The sequence below is a fragment of the Gallus gallus genome, chromosome 31 (assembly GCF_016699485.2).
Source record: "Gallus gallus isolate bGalGal1 chromosome 31, bGalGal1.mat.broiler.GRCg7b, whole genome shotgun sequence".
Taxonomy (NCBI): Eukaryota; Metazoa; Chordata; class Aves; order Galliformes; family Phasianidae; genus Gallus; species Gallus gallus.
The window spans coordinates 1,093,233-1,110,853 of NC_052562.1; the positions used below are offsets into that span (position 1 = coordinate 1,093,233).

The window sequence follows — 17,621 nt, forward strand, 5'->3', positions numbered from 1 at the left end:
GGCTGCAGACAGGAGCAGGGTGACAGCCCACTGGTGCCACAGCGATGACTATGGGGCCCAACGGGGTGTAGTGAGTCTGGGGACAAAGCGGAGTGATGGGGACTAATGAATAGGATGGGGACACGGGAATGTGATGGGGTCAGAGCAGGGTGATGCAGACAGTGGGGTGTGATGGGGATGTAGTGATGGTATGGGGACACAGGGAAGGCGATGAGCACAACAGTAAGGGACAGGGTCAACAGGACCAAAGGGGAGCCTCTCACCGGCATGTGCTGTCTCTTCCGTGGATCTGGGACACATGGCCTGGGGGGACAAATGAATGGGCTGAGTATCCCCCGAACTCTCACCTCTGCATGAACACGGCTCCTGAGTGCATTGCTATGGGGCAGGCGCTTAGCAGCCATAGGAAGGTGCCCACTGAGCCTGCCCTTCTCCTGAGACACATAGAATGATGTAGGCTTCCCTTCAATATGATTACGTAAACTATGCTGGATTTAAAAATGCATGGCAGAGATGCAACCTGTGCACTGTATGCTACTGCAGCACAATTCTCTACTTCACCTTGTGGATAAGAAAGGACAAGTATGTTGATGTAGGATGGCAGCATCCCAATTGCAAGACTCCATAATGCATTTCCCCTCCTGCCACCATCTAAAGCCTCTTTTAGGTGGTTTTGCTTGAAGCAGGTAGAGGCAGCCAAGATCCCAAAGCACACCAACATCTGGCCATCCTCACAGCTATGGCCACAGCATCATCTTCTTGCTGCATAGGAAGCTCACACAGTGAGAAACAACCTCACACTTGGAAATCACCCGAGTTTCCATTCCTTATTCTCAAAACATTTTTTGAATAACCCTTGCAGCATCCCTTCCCACAAAGTGGATCGTGCCCAAACCCTGCACCTGCTTCCTGAGCCTGGGCACCGCAGTGCCCCATTTCTGCACCACGGGATGGAGAGGGAGACCATTCCAGAGCCCATGTCACTCTATGGCATTTCTTGATCCAGAAAATCTATGTGGTGTTCAGTCCCCCCATCCCCTGCGTCCGCACAACCCTGGTGTCAAGTCCCACCTGTGACAAGTAGATCCAAGGGAGTGCTGAGGGGAGACCTCCTTAGCCAATTGCTCTCGTTCCTCTGCTGGTACCCACACGCGTATGTCCCACTGCTTCTTGCAGAGATGTTCATCAGCATGGAGTTGATGACCGTATGCTGATGGGCTTTCATGCTGTACAGCTCCATCCCATCCTTGCAGAAGACAATTCGGGCAGCAGGAACCAGCTTCTGAAGGACACATTGAGCCACGACGATTTCCCCTTCCTGAGCTCTGGAAGTGTTAAGGACCAGGAGTGGAGCCTGGAGAGTACCTGGAGAGACGGCACAGGGGTTCCACCGGCATCATTCCTGGGAAACCAGACCGCACCCAATCCATTAAATATCTTCTCTCCTGGGGTGGATATTGGGAATTCAGAGGGAATAAAGCCTTTCTCTCTTTCCATCTCCTCCCCCACCATGTCTTCATTTTCTGGACCCATTCCCACACTCACCATCAGCTGTGGAACTGCAGATGTCCTGGGTGCTCACACCAGTACCTGCACCGCGGGACAGAGAGAGTTTTGTTTAGAGGGACAATGTCCTGCTCACCCAGATGTTCCCACCCATGTCCCCACGGAGGACTAGGCACCATCCCGTCTGCCTATCCCCATACAGTGTCTCTGAGAAAGCCCCGGTCCATTTGTGGTGCGTTTGCTGCTTCAAGTACTGTTCCCTATCTTTCTAAAGCACCCAGCATTTGTAACTCACGTATTTTTGGAGCACGCCTACACCCTTCACCTACTGCACCACTGCCCTCAGCACCATCCCAAGCCTATTTCTGGTGGGATTCCTGCTCCAGGCATGGTTCCCCACTTCACACAGCATCCCCAACTCACCAAACACCACCAGCAGCAGGAGGGCAGGGACACGAGGACATGCCATGGTCCATTGCGCTTCCCCCAACATCTTTGGAGATCTCTTCTCACAGCGCCTACTTTGATGTCAGCTGGATACAGATGGACACTGGTTTGCATTGCAACCCCAGGACCTGTCCTGTGGTATTTTTCTAGCTGACAGAGTTACCCACAGGTGAGAGACTGTGATGCAGCCCATGGTGCATCTGTTGTGTCTGCCGAGCTACCGCTTTTATTTGGGGACGTCAGACACCTCATCATGGTCTGTGTTTCCTGTTTCTTAAAGGGAGGAATCTTCTCCCTTCTCCCCCTTATGCCCACCTGATCTTGCTGATCATGCCCCTCATTCTGCATGCAGGGTCCCATCGGTCTCTTTGCGTCAGCTCTCCTCCTTGCTCTGTTTTCTTGCAACCTCCTGGCCATCTCCAGTCTATCACAGAGTCATCAAAGAAAATGGTTTGATCTGGAGAGGACCTGAAAGATTATGCAGGTTAGCCATAGACTCATGAAAACCTACTGGCCCCATTTAACCCATCCTTGAGCACCTCCAGGCATGCACTGTTTCAATAGGCAGCTGTGCTAGTGCCGCAACACCCTCAGAATCAAGAATTTTCTTCTAGCATCTAAACTGAATCACTCCTCTTTCAGTACAAATCCTTTCTCTTTTTTCCTATCACCATTAAACTGTGTAATCAGTTGCTGCCCTTGTTTATAAGCTCACATTAAATACAACATCTTGTTGCTTGACATGGCATCTCTTCTGCATTCTACTCCATCTCCCCCCTGTGTCCATGCTCCTTTGACTCTACTCTCAGCCCCATTGCACTGCAAGCTTAAGGGAACATCCCAACAGTGAGAGGCCCAGAAGAAAACCAGTGCCTTCAGTGCTGCTACACACTTTCCACCACCTGCAGAACTCCACCAGCAGAAAGCAACTTTCCACTCAGTATTACTGCTGGAATCACCACAAGCAATTATCACTTCAATTACAATCTCAGCAGGAAAATTAACCTGTGCCTCTCCCCACTCCTCTGTCGGGAACTCATCCACTGCGAACACTGCCCCTGCATCTGCCCATGATGCAACCTGTAGACCCACAAAACGTGCAGAGCAGGACCACGGCTGCAGTTCTGCTCTCTGTGCTGAGAATGGAGGAACTCAGCTCAGGCCCTGCATCTGCCCATGGAGATGATCAACAGACCCACAGAACGTGGCCATGTGCTGAGAACTCACTCTGTGGTGAGCAATGAACCTCCTGCGTGCTCAGAATCTGCCTGTGCTATTTTTGTATCCCCCTTTGTTAGTCTGGCCAGACCTCAAGCTTTGTGCACACAGTAACACATCTTCTGTTTAGGAAGTAGAACTTTCCTCCCACACAAGATTCACCCGACTGCTGCCTCAGAAAGATGTATTTCTCCGTGATGCTTTGCTTGCGTGGGGCTGGCTGGAAGTGGCATTTAAAAGAGCAGCAGCTGCACATCTCCAGTCTGAGGGACCAAAACCATAGAGGTGTGTGAGTGCAGAGGGCTGATGGGCTGCAAAGAACATCACCTCTTGCACGGCATGACTGCAGTTGCTTTGCTCTGGGCTGAATGACAAAGACAGGCCGAGTGTTTCCATTCAGGTGGGAAGGGCTCTAGGTCTGTGGGGCAGGATTCCCCCTGCGTTTGTCCATCTTCCATCTGGTTTTTGATGAAAGGTGCTGTAAGGTGCCTGCTTAGCAGCACTGAGTGTGTCCTTATTCCTCAGGCAGAATGACACTGCTCTGAGTCCCCCAGCTCAGGGCAGTTACTGCATGGCACAGCATGAACAGAGAGCAAAGGCAAAGGGCTAGGATTGTGTCACAGCCAGGCTGTGGTCCAAACACCTACAATGAATCCCAAAAGCACTTATGGGATTTTTATCAAAAATACCCTTAACATTTTGTACCTTCTTCTAGTATAGAGAGCTCCCATCTGGTGATTATCTTGCATCAAGTCTGTAGAGCACTCCCTCAAGTGCTGCCATATTTGATGTGCTTTATCTCAAGGCAAGATGGTTAGCATGTGTTGCTGTGTCTTTTGAGATCTTCCTTACTTGACTTGCCTGCCTTATGTACAAGGCTTACAGTTTCACTCAGTGTCTAGAATTCTCAGATGCTGAGTCTCTTCAGTCACCTGGATGGACTCTGCAGTTTGGGTTGAATTTTTGATCAATCAGCAAAAACATAAAATCATAACACAGATTCAGACTTTGCATAAAGGAAATGTGAGACTCTTGCTAAGTGCATGGAAGAAGATGCTGCTGGAGATGAGGCTGCCCATGAATAGCCCACTGACATAGGATGGATATGGGAGTTCTTGTTGTTTATTGCTATCATTCTGCCAGGGGGCAGGAGCAGGATATAAAAGTCACACCTGCCCCAACTCACAGGGACCTCCAGGCACCTTTCATCTTTCCATATCCCTTCTTGAATGATCTCTGAACATCGATTCATGGATTGGGTATGTATTTGGAAACAAGAAGGGATTTATTTCACAGTCAGTAGTAAAGATGGTTTTAACCATATGCCCACCTCTTTGCCTTTGTGTCCTTTGGCTTTTACTTCTATGTCTCACCGAGTGCAAACCTTCCATCTTTCTGAGATCCATCCATTAATACAGATTCTTACCTGAATAAATACCTGTCTGCCACAGGCCGTATTCATTTGTCCCCATTACATTCAGGCAGGCTTGAGTCTGGTAAGCCCAGACATACACGCCTGTGAATATTTAAGACTTCTATACCCCTGTGTGAACACATTTGAATGTCTTGTTGAGGAATTTGTGGTCCACACAGAAATCATGCAACTGCCATGAGACTGTCCAAGAGATAAGGAAACTCAAAAACCATACAGAGCTCTTGAGAGCCGATAGCACAGCCTTACCAGTCTGCAGAATCCAACCATACTGGGTGTGCAGCTCGCTACTGGAATTGCTTTCACTTTCACTTTTGTTCTGCTGTTTAATCAATTGCTGTCATGGCGACAGAACAGAACCAGTCTGTGTGACACAGAGGCACAGAAGATTTCCTTAGTCCTCGGAGTTGGCGAAGCACTGACCACTGAACAGAATGTCAAGTGAAGGGAATTGGTAACTTCTTGGAAAAAGGATTATGATGCACTGTCCATACTGCTTAGCACCATAACTCTGGTTCTAGCAGAAGAAATAGCAGAGTCTGAGTTTGAACACCCACAAAAAACATAGTTAAAGAATTGCTGTGTTGTTACTTACTTTGCATGATCAACCTCTCATTTTTTAACTACTTCTGGCTTTAATTAATGTACATTAGTATGATATACTGACAAAAAATAAACATCAAATAAAGTTTCCCTCCCAGCTTTTTACAAACACAGTGTGAGGATCAGTGGGACCCACGGCCAACCACAGGCACAACTGTAGTCGTGCTTGAGACCAAAAAAACCTGTATTAGAGCACAGATTCAAGAGCCAAACCAAATTTCAGTGGAATATCAAGATGCTAACTGTAGCTGCAGAAGCTTCAGTGCAGTTGTGGGTATGTGCATGGATGCACCAGCTCGTTACAAGTGGCTCACTGCTGAGTTTCATCAACGGAGCAAGATCTGGGCCCATCCCCACGTGGCTCTCCAGAATATGCTGTTTACCTAAGCACTCTCTTGGAACAGGCATTCTTCAAAAACATAAAGTAACAGGAGGCAGGGCTTTCCCAAACTTCACCTACATTCTGTTAGAGGAGAGGGTAGGTTGGGGGCTGTGTGACAAACAGGCTCAACGGCTGCACTGGTATATGTCTTGCTTAGGTGTCTACACCATGCTAGGCCTCAGTGTTACAATTCCATGACCTGGAAAACTCATGAAGATTAGAATACCAGGCGGGTGCTCATTAAGAATAGAACACCAGGTTATGTGCTCATTAAGAGCAGACAACCAGGTGGGTGCTCACAGCTATTGCCATTCACACCAACCCTTTCCCCCATCCCACGAGTCTCCACAATCTCAGCATGGATTTGGATTCCATGCCTCAAAACAGTACATGAAACAGTTCAGCAGTCCGTTCACTGTCTCCGCTTTGTTTGAGCTTCTTCAGATTAGATGATGGCACTGTGGATGCTGATGCAGCAGTCTCTCCCTCTTCGGTTCTACACCCCACAGTCCTGCTTATTTCAGTAACATCATGCCTATGGCTAACCTATTTTGTAACGTAACACATGGCAATCACAAATGTGAGCAAACAAGAAGTGCACGCAAGCATTAATACTGTCATGGTTAAAAAGGGTCTTGCATTGCCTCTTCTCAAAACCTGTATAACATAGATACAGAGAATCCAAAGATGACAAGGATGGGATTATCCACTGAGTCTGAATACGATGTTCTTACCTGTGGGCGTTGGAACCTTCCCACGTACAAAAATTCAGTGGTGCTTTGAGAATGGGAAGTACATTGTCGTGTTGGTGGCAGATCAACTAAGACTGGTTTTCATGAGTAGTGAAGGGGTTGAAGGGGTTTTACCGGATCTTTGCTTTCTCTTTTTCCCTGCAACAAGGAGAAGGGTTTGTCAGGAGCTATTGGAAAAGAGCAGATATTTTGTGTAGTGTCAAGACCAATGTCTTGGGTTTGACGGTAGTCCTCTTTGAAATAAATCCTTCTGTTCTCCCACGGTGCATACCTTTGCCTCAATTGTCTGATATTTTCTCCCCTTCTGATGGGCGTACGTTCTATGCTTTCCCGGATGGAGTATAGTTCTATCGGGATTTATTTTTACCACAGTGATTGGGTATCAGGTATAGATCAAAGTACCGTGTAGCATTAGGACAAATTTGAGGCTTTCTTGTTGATATGGTTATAGGCGACACTAATTGGATTTCCTTTTCAGAGTCTTTATTGTTCTTCAGATTTCAACTGCTGACTGTACTTGGGAAACAAAGAATAGTACAAGTGCCAAGTTTTTTTTACTCACTGCTCCTAACGGTGCACTCCTCACTGTGAGGAGGTGAGGCACTGGAACAGGTTGCCTAGAGATGTGGCTGGTGCTCCGTCCCTGGGGACTTTCTAGGCTAGGCTGGATAAGGCCCTGGGCAACCTGATCTAGCTGTGGTGTCCCAGTTCACTTCACAGGAGCTGGACTCGATGGCATGCACAGGTCCCTTCCAACTCTAAACATTCTATGATTCTTTGATTCTGTGGCTTGTGGAGACTAGGTGCGTGTGAACCACAGAACCTAGAGGTGAGGGATCAACCAGCGCTCCAGGGATGCCGACACACCTCAATCTTCTCGTCTCCTCTTTCTGTCCCCATTCAACTCCAGTGTCCCCATTGGAGCACAATGTGCCCGTCACTCCCCACTGTCCCTATCTCTCCAATCAGTCCCCTGGAAGCCATGGTCAACACAGTGACAACAGTGGAAAAGGCTTGTGGGAAAAAGAGGGGAATGGGACCCTGGGGAGCTCCTTGGGCAGGGCAGCATTACCTGTGAGATCAACCATGGAAAAAAAAGGGATTATCTTGGGACTGGAGAAGGAAGTACTCCTTCATGGGAACATCCATGACAGCCCCTGGACATGTGCATGATGAGGGATTGCCATGGGGTTGCACTGAACACATTGCCCAATGCAAGGAGGCATTCTACAAGTGAATATCAATCCTGGGCCCATCCCAGCAAGCAACCACTCCAAAACCCATTTCCCATTCCCACACAGAGAGCAGCACATTGCCAGGCAGCATTTGGAAGGCACCGGCTGTGGAGGAATCCAGTGTGAGTGCTGGGCAACCCATATCCACGGGGATCTTCTCGCCATGAGCTCCTGGTAGCAACCCTGCTCATTCCTTCGTACATGCTGAATCCATTCATCAAGGGAAAATTTCTCCACAGTGCTTACAACCCACGACTCATGATGAAAAATCCCACTTGAATGGGGATGGGGGAACTCCACCTTCACCCCTTCTTGACCGGACAAAATGATCTGTGGCCCTTCTCAACTGGAACACAAGCAATGAGCTCCTAACTAATGGCAGTACGGTGTCGGCTTCTTTAATTCTGCGGTTATACTTTTTGTTTGTTTGTTTGTTTGTTTTGCTGGTTTTTACAATTCTATAAGTGATTCCATGCCCTTTAATGTCCCTTCCAACCCAAGCACCTCTATTTTACTGCTCTTTGGCAGGCTGGAGATGAACAGGAGCTTGGAGGGGACAGAGACAAGATAGCTGACAAAAAGAGATAAAACGGACGCTGCATACAGAATGAGGTCACACTCAGTAAGAAGAGGTGGGGAAAAGAGGGAACAGGGAGAAGTTTCCTCCCCCCAAGAGACAGGAAGCACAGCCCCTGCTAAGGTCTCTATGTGTCCTGAAATAAAAGCAGGGGCTCTGCAGATGCGAGAAATGCATCATGGGCTGCATCACAGCCTCTCGCTGTGACTAACTCTCTGTCAGCTGCAGAAACACACAGCACGTGTCCTAGGCTCGCAACACAAGCCTGTGACCATCTGCACCCAGCTCACAGCAAAGCAGGAACCGTGAGGAGAGATCTCCAAAAGATGTGCGGGCAGGTGGGATGGGCCGTGCCGTGTCCCCCATGTCCATGTCCTCCTGCTGCTGGTGTTTGGTGAGTTGGGGCTGCTTTGGGTAGCAGGGAACTCTGCTTGGAGGAAGAAGCCCAGCACAAAGAGGCTTGAGATGGTGCCGAGGGTGGAGGTAGAGTACATGTGGGATAGAGTCTAGCACCAAAAGCATGATTTTTGAAGTAGAGGAGACTGCATCTGGAAAAGAAAACCTATCCCAAATGGATTTAGGCTTGCTCAAATGGAGATAGTGGCGATACGGGAAGGGGATACACTTGTGGAGTGGTGACTGCTGAAGACTGGAGACATGGACAGAAACTTATGGGTGTGCAGGACACTGTCCCTCTAACCAAACCCCTCTCTGCTCCACGGTGCAGGTACTGCTGTGAGCACCCAGGGCATCTGCAGTTCCACAGCTGATGGTGAGTGTGAGAATGGGTCCAGAAAATGAAGACATGGTGGAGGAGGAGATGGAAAGAGAGAAAGGCTTTATTGCCTCTGAATTCCCAATATCCACCCCAGGAGGGCAGATTCTCCATGACTTGGAATGCAGTGTGTTTTGCAGCTAATGATGCTGGTGGAATCCCTGTGCCATCTCTCCAGGTACTCTCCAGGCTCCAGCCCTGTACCTTAACGCTTCCAGAGCTCAGGAAGGGGAAATCGTCCTGGCTCAATGTATCCTTCAGAAGCTGGTTCCTGCTGCCAGATTTGTCTTCTGCAAGGATGGGATGGACTGTACAGCATGAAAGCCCATCAGCATACGGTCATCTACTCCATGCTGCTGAACATCTCTGCTAGAAGCAGTGGGACATACACGTGTGCGTACCAGCAGAGGAACGAGGGCAATTGGCTAAGGAGATCTCCCCTCAGCACTCCCTTGGATCTACATGTCACAGGTGGGATGTGACACCAGGGTTGTGCGGACGCAGGGGATGGGGGGACTAAACATCACATAGATTTTCTGGATCAAGAAATGCCATAGAGAGAAGTGGGCTCTGGAATGGTCTCCCTCTCCATTCCGTGGTGCAGATATGGGGAACTGCAGTGCCCAGGCTCAGAAAAAAGGTGCAGGGTTTGGGCAAGAATCCCTTTCCTGGGAAGTGATGCTGCAAGGGCTATTCAAAAAATGTTTTGAGAATAAGGAGTGGAAACTGGGTGATTTCCAAGTGTGGGGTGGTTCTCACTGTGTGAGTTCCTATGCAGCAAGAAGGCGATGCTGTGGCCATAGTGTGGGGAATGGCCAGATGTCGGTTTGCTTTGGGATCCTGGGTGCCTCCACCTGCAACAAAACCACCTAAAAGAGGCTTTAGGTGTTGGCAGGAGGGGAAATGAATTATGGAGTCTTGCAATTGGGATGCTGCCATCCCATCCCATAGAGACAGAACAACATACCAGTCCTTTCTTATCCACAAGGTCAAGGAAAGGAGAGAGTTGTGCTGCAGGATCATACGGTGCACAGTTGCATTTCTGCCATGCATTTCCTAAATTCATCATAGTTTAGATAATTGATCATCAGAATGGCAGAAACCCCATGTCAGCCCACGTGTCTCCGGGGACAGAGCTGGCTCTGTGGGCATCTTCCAAGGCCTGCGTGCCCTGCCCCGTACCAGTGCACTCAGGAGCTGTGTCCATGCAGAGCTATGAGCACTGGTGACACTCAGCCCATCCATATGTCTGTCCAGGTCATGTGTCCGATTCCTCAGCAGGAACCATAACTGCAGGTGAGGGACTCTCCTTTGCTCCTACTGACCCCATCCCTTCACCTTTTCCCTATCCCTCCCCTCTTTTCTCATCTCATCGCTATGGCACTGTAACACCCCAACTTCTGCGTCACTCCCATCTGACCCCATCACCCTCTGTGTCCCCAGACACCAACACTCCTCTGAACCTCACAGTCATTCATGTGGTATCAGTTACTGTCACCCTCCTGCTGTCTGCAGCCACCTTCTGGACCATTAGGAAAGGTGAGGACTTGAGGGGACTGTGGGAGGATCCATGAGGCTGCCACAGCTTTGATGTGAGACTGTTTTTCTTACAGGTGCCTGCCGGGAGAGATGCCGAAGGTGAGAAGGAAGGCTGGGAGGGGACGATTGAGAGCATTTGGGAACTTGGGGAAGTCCTTTTGCAGGGCAGCATTATCTGTGAGTTCCCCCATAACAGGAAGGGACTGCCATGGTGTTGGAGAAGGAAGGATTTCCTCATGGTAACATTACTGACAGCACGTGGATGCCTGGAGGATGAGGGATTGCTGTGGGGTTGGACTGAATGCAGTGCCTGATGCAAGGAGGCTTCATCCAATGAATAACAGTCCTGGCCCCCTGCAGCAAACACCCACCCCAAATCCATTTTCCCTTAATCCACAGGCAGCAGCCCGTTCCCAGCCAGCAGGTGCAAGCCACCGACTACGGAGAAATCCAGTGTGAGTGCTGGGCACCCCTTTTCCATGGGGACCCCCTTCCCTTGGGCTCCCATTTGCCATCCCACCTGTCCCTTTCCCACTTGGACATGCAAAAACCATTTCTCAAGAGTCAGTTTCTCCAGGGTGCTTTCATCACTGTGCTCATAGTGACAAATCCCATTTGCACAGCGGTCTCACACTTCACACTCTGCTGTTCTCCCATCTACAGTATGGTGTTTGTTTCAAGCACAGACCAAAGCTCAGCCCTGCACTGGAGGATATTGCTGTGCACCACAGACAGCAGTGGGGAAATATCTCATAGTATTTGCTCTGCAATGTGCAGGCTGCTGCAAAGGTAGGATGCTTTGGTCAGGATGGGGGATATAACGTCCACCACACCTGCACCTTGCTCTGTTTGCAGCTTGAGTTTCATTGCAGAGCAGCAGGCTCAGATGTGCTGTGTAAATATAGAAAATGCCTCAAATGATGGGAAAATGCCCCCCCAAAGCCCAGCGTCTCTGGTCCTCCAAATCTTCCTGCAGAGTGGTTCAATGGGGGTGGACAGTCAGTCCAGAGCCCTGCGGGTCTGCTGCCCAAACCAGTGGTGGGTCGCCCCCCCTTCCCACATGAATACTGAGCACTCATAGTGTGTTTTTTTTCCCCACAGACTCAACCATGCCCACTTTCGAAGGGACAAGGTGAGTCAGGGCCCTTCTCACCCAAAATTAAAGTGATTTAGCTCCACAGAAGTGGCATTATCATTTTGGTACGCTTGCTCATGCAATCTCTTTACTTGCACAAAAACTGCAAATCACAAGATTTAATTTCTGAGTCACAAGTCACTCTACCTCAGTCTACGGCAAACGCCTCCCCTTGTTTTCCGACCCAGATATGCTCTCACTTTCGCTAGCTGACTCCTGCCTGCTTCTCCAATGCGTGCAGCTCCCTCCAGCGCTCCTGGCAGCCTCCTTGTGCAGGGCTTGCAGGCTGCAGCTGCAATAACAGGGCTTTCCTTTCCCCTCCAGCCTCCCGTGAAGCAGATGACCCGCAGCAGAGATGCATAGGCTTCAGCATGCCAAGGCAACCAGGACTGCGTCACGACCATTGTGTTTCTTGCAGAGGGCGCTTGGGGCAGAAGCATGGGGCTTTTGGGGTTCATGGGGTATGCTCTCCCATTATTTCTAGCCTCTAAGATATATGACTTGCTTATGCATGTACAACCTAGAATATCAATAAAATATCACAGCTATTTTAGAGACATCGGCAAGTGCTGAGCTGTTGTTATGCATCATCAAGCTCACCACGGTCTTGAATCAAAGACATCATGAAGTGATGAGCTGGGTGATACATCACTGCTGTGGCTTTAGGTGGAAGAAGCTCTGGAGATGACCAGGATGGCCCTGTCTTGATACCTACCATGAGCCCCAAGCACAAGGATTCTGTCACTGCCCCTATGGACAGATGGGCACCCTCCGAGTGCATTCAGGCAGAAGAAGTACACAAACCTCATTCTGATGCAGAAGGATTTCATGCTTTTATTGATAAGTGTCACCTCTGCTGTGCTTTCCCCCTTCTTCTTGCAGAGAAAAGGGGTGGATCGCCTCTCACTTTCTGACATTCTGTCCTATGTACAAACTTCAGAGCTGTGTATTCCAGAGGACCTTCAAAACACAAACAAGGAATTACAGTGGTCCCACAGCATCGGCCATGCAGCATTCCCCATGGGAATGTGGCAGGAGGGGAACTGCAGCCAGAGCACCGCCACCGTGACAACTGAGCTGGGCATTTCCCCTCCAAAGCCATGCCTTCTGCAGACAATAAATGCACGCTCAACCTGCAGGCCTCTGCAAGAGCACAACTCACCTTCACTCTCCTCATTTCATCCACGTTGGCATCTGCAGGGAGATCCTGAATGAGTGCCCAGCCATCAGCAGGGGAGAGACCTTCCCCAGCCACCAACACAGATGCACCCGTGGGCATCCTCTGCCAAAATCATCACCCTTACAGCTTCCTACAGCGGCTCCTGAGGTCTGCCTTGCAGCCCAAGGAAATGCCCTGTGCTGTAGGGAGGCGGGTTTTGCTTCTGCCGCGATATTGGGGTGGAGGCTGCTCTGTTACTGAGAATGTCCTCACCCAAAAAAGTGCTCTGAAGAGACACATTTCCTCTGAAACCCTGTCCGCTCAGTGCAGAGTTTGAAAGTGAAGCATTTGTTAATTCCCAGCAGTGTCAGCTAACAGGAGTAGAGACTGTATAGCAGGGTGAAGAGAATGAGACCATATTTGTCAAGGAGGTTTAGAGAGATGATGCCGGAATAGTATTCCGGACTATATCCTGAAAATTAACTTTATTAGCATTGATTGTCATGAGCACGTGGAGATAATCCTGACTTAAAATACAGCATTGGGATCATCTCTGCATTGTACTCAATGCCTAGAAAGGAAGGGTGCAAGGGATTGAAACTTACAGTAAGAATCGTGGTCGGCAGGAGATCCCTCAGCACTACCAGCACCATGGAGAGAGACAGAGAGAGCAGAGAGAAAAGGCATTGAGGTTCCACAAAGCATCCAAGGGCCACTGGAGATATTCCCAGGGAAAAGTGCCTCCATCTCCTATCGTACTGCAATCCCTCCTCTACACGAGGGAATCCACTGACAAAGCTCACACTGAAAAAGGAGCAGCACCCCAGGGTCCCAGATGCCCACCAATTACCCAGACCTGCCACTTCCTGCTCACCTACAGCATCTCTTCCCACAAGCACCTGAAAGAAGAAGAGTCCCACATCAGAGCTTTGACAGCCTCATGGATCCCACACACTACCACAAGCCCATAAGCCCTGACCTTTCTTGATGATCCAGCAGGAGGCTGCGGACAGGAGCAGGGTGACAGCCACTGGTGCCACAGCGATGACTATGGGGTCCCAACGGGGTGTATGAGTCTGGGGACAAAGCGGAGTGATGGGGACTAATGAATAGGATGGGGACACGGGAATGTGATGGGGTCAGAGCAGGGTGATGCAGACAGTGGGGTGGTGATGGGGATGTAGTGATGGTATGGGGACACAGGGAAGGGATGAGGACAACAGTAAGGGACAGGGTCAACAGGACCAAAGGGGAGCCCTCTCACCAGCATGTGCTGTCTCTTCCGTGGATCTGGGCACAATGGCCTGGGGGGACAAATGGATGGGCTGAGTATCCCCCGAACTCTCACCTCTGCGTGAACACGGCTCCTGAGTGCATTGCTATGGGGCAGGGCTTGCAAGCCATAGGAAGGTGCCCACTGGAGCCTGCCCTTCTCCTGAGACACATGGAATGATGTAGGTTCCCTTCGATCTGATTACGTAAACTATGCTGGATTTAAAAATGCATGGCAGAGATGCAACCGTGCACTGTATGATACTGCAGCACAATTCTCTACTTCACCTTGTGGATAAGAAAGGACAAGTATGTTGATGTAGGATGGCAGCATCACAACTGCAAGACTCCATCCTGCATTTCCCTCCTGCCCGCCGATGTAAAGCCTCTTTAGGTGGCTTTGTGAAGCAGGTAGAGGCACCCCGATCCCAAAGCACATCAACATCTGGCCATCCCCACACTATGGCCACAGCATCATCTTCTTGCTGCTTAGGAAGCTCACACAGTGAGAAACCACCCCACACTTGGAATCACGCCGAGTTTCCATTCCTTATTCTCAAAACATTTTTTGAATAACCCTTGCAGCATCCCTTCCAGGAAAGGGATCGTGCCCAAACCCTGCACCTGCTTCCTGAGCCTGGGCACTGCAGTGCCCCATTTCTGCACCACAGGGATGCAGAGGGAGACCATTCCCAGAGCCCACTTCTCTCTATGGCATTTCTGATCCAGAAAATCTATGTGGTGTTCAGCTCCCCATCCCCTGCGTCCGCACAACCTGGTGTCACCATCCCACCTGTGACCTGCATGTCCAAGGGAGGGGCTGAGGGGAGAGCTCCTCAGCCTGTTTTTCGTGTTCCTCTGCTGGTAGAAACATGTGTATGTCCCGCACTTCTCTCAGTGATGTTCAGCAGCATGGAGCTCATGACCCTTCCCTCTTGGACCTTCACACTGTACACCTCCAACCCATCCTTGCACAAGACAATTCGGGTAGCAGGAAACTGCTTCTGAAGACACTCGAGCCAGGACAACTTCTCCTTCCTGAGCACTGATGCGTTAAGGACCAGGACATGGAGCCTGGAGAGTACCTGGAGAGATGGCACAGGGATTCCACCACCTCATGGTTGCAAAACACATTGAATCACAAGGCACAGACATCAGCACTCCAGAGATGGACATTGGGAATTCAGGGGGGAAAACTGCTTTTCTCTCTTCCCATTTCCTCCCCCAGGATGTCTTCTTTTTCTGGACCCATTCCCACACTCACACCAGCTGTGGAACTGCAGATGCCCTGGGTGCTCACACCAGTACCTGCACCGCGGGACACAGAGAGTTCTGTTTTAGAGGGACAATGTCCTGCTCACCCAGATGTTCCCACCCATGTCCCCACAGAGGACTAGGCACCATCCCATCTGCCTATCCCCATACAGTGTCCTCTGAGAAAGCTCGGGTCCATGTTGTGGTGCGTTTGCTGCTTCAAGTGCTGTTCCCTATCTTCTAAAGCACCAGCATTTGTAACTCACGTATTTTTGGAGCTCGCCTACCACCCTTCACCTAATGCACCAATGCCCTCAGCACCATCCCAAGCCTATTTCTGGTGGGATTCCTGCTCCAGGCATGGGTTCCCTACTTCACACAGCATCCCCAACTCACCAACCACCACAGCAGCAGGAGGGCAGGGACACGAGGACACGCCATGGGTCCATTGAGCTTCCCCCAACATCTTTTGGAGATCTCTTCTCACAGCGCCTACTTTGATGTGAGCTGGATACAGATGGACCTGGTTTGCATTGCAACCCAGGACCTGTCCTGTGGTATTTTTCTAGCTGACAGAGTTACCCACGGTGAGAGACTGTGATGCAGCACCATGTGCATCTGTTGTGTCCTGCCGAGCTAACCGCTTTTATTTGGGACGTCAGACACCTCATCATGGTCTGTGTTTCCTGTTTCTTAAAGGGAGAATCTTCTCCCTTCTCCCCCCTTATGCCACCTGATCTTGCTGATCATGCCCTCATTCTGCATGCAGGGTCCCATCGGTCTCTTTGCGTCAGCTCTCCTCCTTGCTCTGATTTCTTGGCTACCATCCTGGCCATCTCCAGTCTATCACAGAGTCAAACAAGAAATGGTTTGATTTGGAGAGGACCTGAAAGATTATGCAGTTAGCCATAGACTCATAAAAACCTACGGCCCATTTAACCCATCCTTGAGCACCTCCAGGCATGCACTGCTTCAATGGGCAGCTGTGCTAGTGCCGCAACACCCTCAGAATCAAGAAATTTTCTTCTAGCATCTAAACGGAATCACTCCTCTTTCAGTACAGATCCTTTCTCTTTTTTCCTATCACCATTAAACTGTGTAATCAGTTGCTGTCCTTGTTTATAAGCTCACATTAATTACAATATCTTGTTGCTTGACGTGGCATCTCTTTCTGCCATTCTACTCCATCTCCCCCTGTGTCCATGCTGCCTTTGACTCTACTCTCAGCCCCATTGCACTGCACCCTTAAGGGAACATCCCAACAGTGAGAGGCCCGGAAGAAAACCAGTGCCTTCAGTGCTGCGAACACAATCTCCACCACCTGCAGAACTCCACCAGCAGAAAGCAACTTTCCACTCAGTATTACTGCTGTAATCACACAAGCAATATCACTTCAATTTACAATCTCGGCAGGAAAATTAACCTCTGCCTCTCCCCACTCCTCTGTGGGGAACTCATCCACTGGAAACTCTGGCCCTGCATCTGCCCATGATGCAACCTGTAGACCCACAAAACGTGGCAGAGCAGGACCACGGCTGCAGTTCTGCTCTCTGTGCTGAGAATGGAGGAACTCAGCTCAGGCCCTGCATCTGCCCATGGAGATGATCAACAGACCACCAACAACGTGGCCATGTGCTGAGAACTCACTCTGTGGTGAGCAATGAACCTCCTGCGTGCTCAGAATCTGCCTGTGCTATTTTTGTATCCCCCTTTGTTAGTCTGGCCAGACTACAGCTTCTTGCACACAGTAACACGTCTTCTGTTTAGGAAGGAGAACTTTCCTCCCACACCAGATTCACCTGACTGCTGCCTCAGAAAGATGTATTTCTCCGTGATGCTTTGCTTGTGTGGAGCTGGGCTGGAAGCGGCCATTTAAAAGAGCAGCAGCTGCACATCTCCAGTCTGAGGGACCAAAACCATAGAGGTGTGTGAGTGCAGAGGGCTGATGGGCTGCAAAGAACATCACCTCTTGCACGGCATGACCTGCAGTTGCTTTGCTCTGGGCTGAATGACGAGACAGAGCCGAGTGTTTCCATTCAGGTGGGAAGGGCTTTAGGTCTGTGGGGCAGGATTCCCCCTGCGTTTGTCGTTCCATCTTCCAGCTGGTTTTTGATGAAAGGTGCTGTAAGGTGCCTGCTAGCAGCACTGAGTGTGTCCTTATTCCTCAGGCAGAATGTCACTGCTCTGAGTCCCCCAGCTCAGGGCAGTTACTGCATGGCACACATGAACAGAGAGCAAAGGCAAAGGCTAGGATTGTGTCACAGCCAGGCTGTGGTCCAACACCTACAATGAACCCAAAAGCACTTATGGGATTTTTTATCAAAAATGCTCTTCA

General features: G+C 49.9%; 2 long non-coding RNA genes across 2 annotated transcripts; one reads left to right on the forward strand and one right to left on the reverse strand.

Moving 5' to 3' along the window:
- Nucleotides 1–10,061: 10,061 nt before the first annotated feature.
- On the forward strand, nt 10,062–11,049 carry LOC124417466. Its single transcript, XR_006932272.1, has 4 exons — nt 10,062–10,223; nt 10,371–10,466; nt 10,541–10,565; nt 10,866–11,049. It is a non-coding gene; the product is annotated as an uncharacterized LOC124417466 (long non-coding RNA).
- Nucleotides 11,050–12,747: 1,698 nt separating this feature from the next.
- On the reverse strand, nt 12,748–13,816 carry LOC121107928. Its single transcript, XR_005842327.1, has 4 exons — nt 13,740–13,816; nt 13,635–13,659; nt 13,366–13,400; nt 12,748–12,795 (listed from the first exon to the last, which is right to left on the reverse strand). It is a non-coding gene; the product is annotated as an uncharacterized LOC121107928 (long non-coding RNA).
- Between the last annotated feature and the right edge of the window lie 3,805 nt (nt 13,817–17,621).